Source organism: Protomyctophum bolini (genome assembly GCF_963924005.1).
Source record: "Protomyctophum bolini genome assembly, chromosome: 1".
Taxonomy (NCBI): domain Eukaryota; kingdom Metazoa; phylum Chordata; class Actinopteri; order Myctophiformes; family Myctophidae; genus Protomyctophum; species Protomyctophum bolini.
Genome location: NC_137862.1, coordinates 25,665,046 through 25,672,550, shown reverse-complemented (window position 1 = coordinate 25,672,550; position 7,505 = coordinate 25,665,046).

Below are 7,505 nucleotides of genomic sequence, written 5' to 3'. Positions count from 1 at the left end.
TACAAAGACTGTTAACTGTGAGTGGAGGACCCAATTAAGCATTACACTTGTTTACAAGAGGGTCCACCTTGTTCAATGACCCCTTTGAGAACGGTTTTGAAGGAGTCAAGGGATTCACATGTCTTAATGACTGTTGGTAGGGCGTCTTGTACGTGTGCATAACGCAACACATAACTCTATGGTCTTGTAGCTCAGTGGTTCCCAAACGTTTTCATGTCAAGGACCCCCAAATCGACACTCATTAGCCTGCGGACCCCCCATTTGAAAATATATGCCAAGGACCCCCCCATAAGATAACATTTCCACGGTTCTAGCAGTGATTTTCAACCATTTTCATTTCAAGGACCCCCAGTTTGACCTGAATTAGGCTACGGTCCCCCATTTCTATCTCTGGGACCACAATGTATATTTTATTATTTTAAAATCAAAGTTAATTTAACTCACTAACGGGTCCATTTGGTTCCATTTGTACACTCTCTGAATTAGGCCTACAGACTCATAAGGGTCCATATGGTTCCTAACTATGATTTAGCTGGGGACCCCCGGGAACTCCCTCAAGAACCCCTGGGGGTCCCCGGACCCCACTTTGGGAACCACTGTAATGTAGCCTGTCTCTTTTGGAATTGGGTACTTTGAAGGAATGACGTCGCCCTCAAGTGGACAATTGCAATATTGCAGCATTTGTGATTGTCAAAGTAGTAAATATGATGGTCATGTTTTGACATGAAACCAAAAATAAATGGCCCCGCGTCCCACCGTCCTTCAGCAGACTTATTGACTAATTAAATGTCGTTAAATGTTGTGTAGTGTTTTAATGGAACAAGCTCCCTCCCACCTTCGTCAGGCAGCCTCTGTATGTAAGTAACCTCGCCTCCTCACCAGGCTTTCCACCAGAAGGTGTGATGTGCGTGCGTGTGAAGAACACGGACTCATCGATGACGCCACACAGGCAGGTGTGGTAAACGAACGGGGACACAGTGATTGCATGCATTGAATTCAGGTGGTGACTATAGGACGCCAGTATAAAAGTGACACTTGTTTGTGCGTCTAAGGGGGGGGTCTGGAGGGGAGGGGAGGGGAGCTTCAGTCTTCAGTCTTCAGTCAGTGGGTGCTTTTTGGCTTATTATTTTGTCAGTGGGTGCTTGTGCCCTCAAGCACTCCCGAAGTTGAACGTTAACTTGTCCTCACGTCACGTCGTCCGACACGCATCTCCCCAGGGAGTTGGACGGCGTCACAAGCAAAGACCCCGGGGGAGGGTCCGCCACCACGGCGAGTTAAGTACCCAGATAAAGAGACATATACTTATACGTGTATCGTGTATTGCCGTATGGATGCACTGATTATATAAAGAGACACTGTATCGTGTAATTGTATTGCCTGTATGGATGCACTGATTATTTAAGAGACATTGTAGGCCTATTTATATAGACCTGTAGTTTATACTTGGTTTTAATAGGGGTTAATGTTAATTCATACATATTCTGCATATTCTATGTAACTGTCGAGCATTATAAGGTCGCTCATTTGTACATTGTTGTTGTCTGTGGTGCTTCCAGGGCTGATATTTATCCCTACAGTTGTAGGACGATAGAACCCACATTTATTAGTATGTAGGCTACTATAAGACTATCATGCCAAAGTTTGTGCTATTTCCATATAGAATGCATTGGGCGTTTAAGTTAAATAACTCAGAAACTACAAAACATTTCCAAGTAAAAAGTTCCAGCATGTGTGTCTACAGTAAGCTGAATTATAAAAAGTGAATGGAGTTTCTAGGTGAAAGTGTTTTTTTTTTTTTACCTTTTCCAATGAGAGTTATAGGACCTGTCATGGCTATTTGTTCACTATTGTGAGGTTTATTGTATATGACTGAGCGAGTTTCAACCGTGAATTATTCTGTAATGGTAGATGGTAAGAACACAATTTATTTTTAAATAATACAGTATACATTCAAGTCTATATTTTGATACATATCATGGGCACCAAGTCATATCAAAACAATGTCCTTGGATGTGTTTTTATCAAAACTGTGTTTTTCTTCATAACAGATTTTTTAGATACATGCATGAATAGACAAGGTAGCCTACTGGTCAGACTATATGTAAACATTGTGTAGGCCTATATATCAAAATGTGCGTTAGAATGTCTAATTTTATCAGCATGCTATTTATAGATGGCAAAATATCTACATGTGAGAAACTTAAAAAAAAAAATTAACTAGACAACTCACCCTTTAAAATGAGATATGGCATGGGTATGTACGCCCAGCAAAAAAGTTATTTGGAAAATAACATTTCAAACGGACATAACCTTTTTGTTATCCTAGAAACACTACAGGAGTGTAAATGCAGGCTCTTTTAAATAAATAAAAAAACTTTCGTTGTCGCATATTCACAACAGAATTTTCAATAAATCATTCAAAAACTCCCATAGAGAATCTTATCAACTACATTGATTTGACTTGAAACTGGCAAAGAGTTAAAAACACTATCCTGGTGTTTTTAAAAACACTATAAACACTATCCTGGTGTTTTATAAAAACACTATCCTAGTGTTTAAAAAAACACTAGGTGGTTCCTGAGTGGTTCCTGGCATCGGAAACTTAATGAGTTGTTCCTGGCACCGGAAAGTTAATAATGAGCGGTTCCTGGCACCGGAAACTTAATGAGCGGTTCCTGGCACCGGAAACTTAATGAGCGGTTCCTGGCACCGGAAACTTAATAATGAGCGGTTCCTGGCACCGGAAACGTAATAATGAGCGGTTCCTGGCACCGGAAACGTAATAATGAGCGGTTCCTGGCACCGGAAACTTAATAATGAGCGGTTCCTGGCACCGGAAACTTAATAATGAGCGGTTCCTGGCACCGGAAACGTAATAATGAGTGGTTCCAGGCATCGGAAACGTAAGAATGAGTGGGACTGTTGCATGTCGGACCAGCGCAGCACCTGTGAGTAGCTTGAGGCGTCTGGCCACGTGATGCCCAAATGTGGAGATGACTGATGACATGATGTCATGTTGAATTCCAAATATGGACTTCCACACTGGCCTCTGAGGACTACTATAATAATGGGCTACAGCTATACCTAAATATGGAGATATGATTGACATCATACTGACATAATACACGTGTGACATCATAAAGTTGAACCCCAGGCTGATATGAGGTGGTGTACGCAGGGAGGTACTTCACAAAATGGCAGCAGAGAAGAAAAAAGGCAAGAAGAAGCCTCTCAGGTTTATGTTCTCGATTGGCCTCATGGCCAACAGGCATCCGTCCAACGGTCTGGTGGACAACGTGGAGGATCCGGACCGAAACGGTTCCCCGGCCTGGCACGGAGAAGAGAGCACACATCGGGCCGCGCCCGTCAACCGCACCGCCCTGCCCACGGCGCCGCGCTCCACCCGCGAGCCCGACATTGTGGACCGCGCGCGGATCCCCCAGGGCCCGCCCTACACGGCCTTCCTGGGAAACCTGCCCTACGACGTCTCCGAGGACTCCATCAAGGAGTTCTTCCGCGGCCTGGCCATCGGCCCCGTGCGTCTGCCTCGGGAGCCCAACAACCCCGAGCGACTGAAGGGTTTCGGCTACGCCGAGTTTCACGACAAAGAATCCCTGGTGAAGGCCCTCGGTCTCAACGAGCAGCAGCTGGGAAACCGGAGGATCCGCGTGGACGTCGCAGAGCACTCCGACAAGGACAGGGACAACGGGCCTCTGGGCCGACGGGACCAGGCTGGCGGTCGCATGGCCGACGTGTCCGACACAAGCGACTGGAGGACGCCGCGGCCCAGCGGAGCCAACGACAATGTCGGACCTCCCAAGATGGAGCACGACGCCTTCGGAGAGCGATCGGGCAACCGCTACGAACCCAGACGGGACAGTGATCGCAGCAGCAGGGATCGTGGCGACAACAGTGGAGGTTTCGATTCTCGCTGTGGGGGGGGTGCCTTTGGCAATGGCCACTGGCGTAGCTGCGATGACAAGCCTAGTTACGATCGCTACGGCAACCCGGATCGTTACGGTGACCGCTACGAGAGACGCGGTGACGACGATAGCAGGTGCGAAGAAAGAGCCGGCGCTGCGGGTCAACAGAGGCCAAAGCTGAACCTGAAGCCATGCAGCAGGGAGCAGGAGGGGAGCGGTGGGGGGGACAGCCCCGCCCCAACCAGGACCTCGTCCATCTTCGGAGGGGCCCGGCCGGTGGACACGGCGGCCAGGGAGCGCCAGATGGAGGAGAGGCTACAGAGGCAACAGCACGACGACGGAGGAGTCCGCCGTCCACCCGACAGAAAGCCCAGAGACAACAGGGATCATCCTCCCAGAGACCGGGATCCTCCCAGCTGGCGCAGCAGCAGTGAGGACACCGCAGAGCGTCCCCGCACAGGAAACGAGTCTGCGCAGCCGGGAAGTGGTTCTGGAAGAGGCTCGCTGTGCCGCGAGAGCGACTGCTCCGCTAAGACCGACTCCTCTGCTACGATGGACTGCTCCGCTAAGACCGACGCACTCGGCACGAGGGGACACGAGCCCTCGCCTCCCGGCCCCTCCTCCTCCTCCCCCCATCCCGCCCCCTCCGACGCCTCCTCCAATAAGGAGCTGCCACTCGGGGGAACGATGACGCCTGCCCCGCCTCCCAAGAGGAACGCCTGGGCCAACAGGCGAGCTGCGCTCGGCGCCAGACCCTGCGATGGACGCGGACAACCTCCCCTCTTGGCGGCTCCCCCCAAGTTTAGCTCCACCGACGGTTCTGTAGAGAGAGGATCTGGAAAGGAAGTTCAACTGAGCCAGTAGATGTGCCACTTTGATGAGCAACGCATCACTCATGGAAGCCTGTGAGGGTCAGCAGAGAAGAAGCACTGAATGGGGGTAATCCATCATCGTTATAAATTATAATAATAGAACTTGCATGGAGTTGAATTCTCCTCCCATCCACTCACATGGAGTTGAATTCTCCTCCCATCCACTCACATGGAGTTGAATTCACCTCCCATCCACTCACATGGAGTTGAATTCTACTTCCATCCACTCACAAGGAGTTGGATCTCCTCCCATCCACTCACAAGGAGTTGGATCTCCTCCCATCCACTCACAAGGAGTTGGATCTCCTCCCATCCACTCACATTGAGTTGAATTCACCTCCCATCCACACACATGCATTAACCATCACTGCTCCTAGTTACGTATGGCCCCCGAGCCAGCCATAACATGGACGTACATGCATAAAGGTGGAACTGCAGGTGGGCCCATGCATTTATGACGGGGAAACCCTGCGCCGCCGCTAAGGTTTAACATTGAGCACTCATTTGCACTTGCGCATTTGACCACCAAAATGTGGTGGTCAAACAGGAAGTAGAGCGTTCTTCTGGGTGCTTCAAACAGGAAGTAGAGCGTTCTTCCGGGTGCTTAAAACAGGAAGTAGAGCGTTCTTCTGGGTGCTTCAAACAGGAAGTAGAGCGTTCTTCTGGGTGCTTCAATCAGGAAGTAGAGCATTCTACAGGGTGCTTCAACCAAGGTTAAGAAGCGAAGACCGTACGTTGGACTCCATGTTGCTCCATGGAAGGAAAGAAACATGCTCAATGGGCTATATGCAGCCAACACTTCCGCGTTCAGCTTCCTTGGGGAGCAGTAAGACGTTAAGAGTCTTGCTCCGGGAGGGACACAGACGGACACATTGCTGGCCTGACCTGGACGACCCCGGAGCTGGGTGGGCCAACCCAGGCGGGTTAACCAACCACCACTCAGCTGTGGATGGTCTATGGTCTCCCCCTAGTCTGGGCAGCATTCTATTTCGGGTTTATGATCCGGTCGGGAGCGGATGGTAACTTCCGCCATGTTGTAGTCATCTGGCTGGAAACCACAAGATGGAAACGGTACTATGAATGGGTACGTGTGATTCTGCCAGATGACTACAACATGACATAAATTACCATCCTGATGACTACAAATCATTGACTACAACATGATGTAAATTACCATCCGCCAGGTTAGTCACCCCAGGCGGGCTCACCAACCAACCACTCAGTATAGGACTGGACTCCTACATTCCAATGCTACATTTTTTGTTTGTTTTTGGTGGGATGGGGCACGGGAATAGCAATATGAATATAAAGTAATCACACTATAATAAATAAATGTAATACAAGATGTATTTATTCCAGCCAGATGACGTGTTACGTTACATTGTCATTTACTGCCCTAAACAATCATTAAAGTCCACTAACCCTGAATCGTACCTTAGTTACGTAACCATCTGCAGCCAATAAGGGACCACCGTTCTTACCCCGACATACACACACTCAGCCGATCACCAAATTTACCTTAGTTACGTCACCATCAACAGCCAATAAGGGACCACCGTTCTTACCCACGTACCTTATAATCAAGAATGTTGGTCCCCCCGACATACGCAGCTGATTACAGTATAGGACTATTTGCTCGCTCTGCTTGCGCAGGTATACCAAGGATATTTCATAGAAGAGTACTTATACCAAGGATATTTCATAAAAGAGTACTTATACCAAGGACACTTCATAAAATAATTATATTTAATGCTTAAGATTTTCAAAAACAAAGTAAATATAACTCCACTTATGATAACTAGGGATTGAGCTTGTTATTTTTTAGCGATTACGAGCAAGTTATTGATCAGGCTTAATGACCTAATGATAACCGTTATTGATCAGGCTTATTGACCTAATGATAACCGTTATTGATCAGGTTTATTGACCTAATGATAACCGTTATTGATCAGGTTTATTGACCTAATGATAACCGTTATTGATCAGGCTTATTGACCTAATGATAACGTTATAGAGCACCGAAGTCTGACGTCACTTTCAGTAGAGTGCGCCAATACACAGGTTCATTTATTTGCAGTGAAATCAGGCGATTTTAGGTCGCTTCAAAGAACTGTTTGAAAGATAAACCGACCACCCCGGCCTCCCGGCCTTTCTGTCAGGGGAGTGGCTGTGCGTCGTTAATGATGTCCATTCATATTTGATACAGCCAGGTTCTGGAGAAAATGGAATTAATACATTCCAGGTGACTAAAATATGACTAAAACTAAATGAAGTTTCAGTCCAAAGACTATATGACTGCTGTGCTGTGCTGTGCTGTGCTGTAGGCCTAACTGCAGGAGGAAATGGACCACACCTCAGAGGAGGAAAACATCCTCAGTAACCCCCCCTTTCTCTCTCTCTTGATTTTTTACAGCAGTTTTGATTTAGTTTTAGCCGTTGTGTATTGAATATTCATATTTTAGTCATCTAAAAAGTTTTAGTTTTTGTCTATTTTTAATCGACTAAATGTGCAGTATTGATTTTGTCGACTAAAATTATTTTTGTCAGGTGAAACCTAGCCTCGGAAACCCAGACGTTTTTATTTCAGGTGAAACCTGACTAGTTGAGGTGCTCATGAGTCATACTGAGTCATACTAGTCCTGATTCGCTGCCACACACACTGCTGTCATGTATTGGTTACTCAGGTCACATGACCAGGAAACAGGTAACA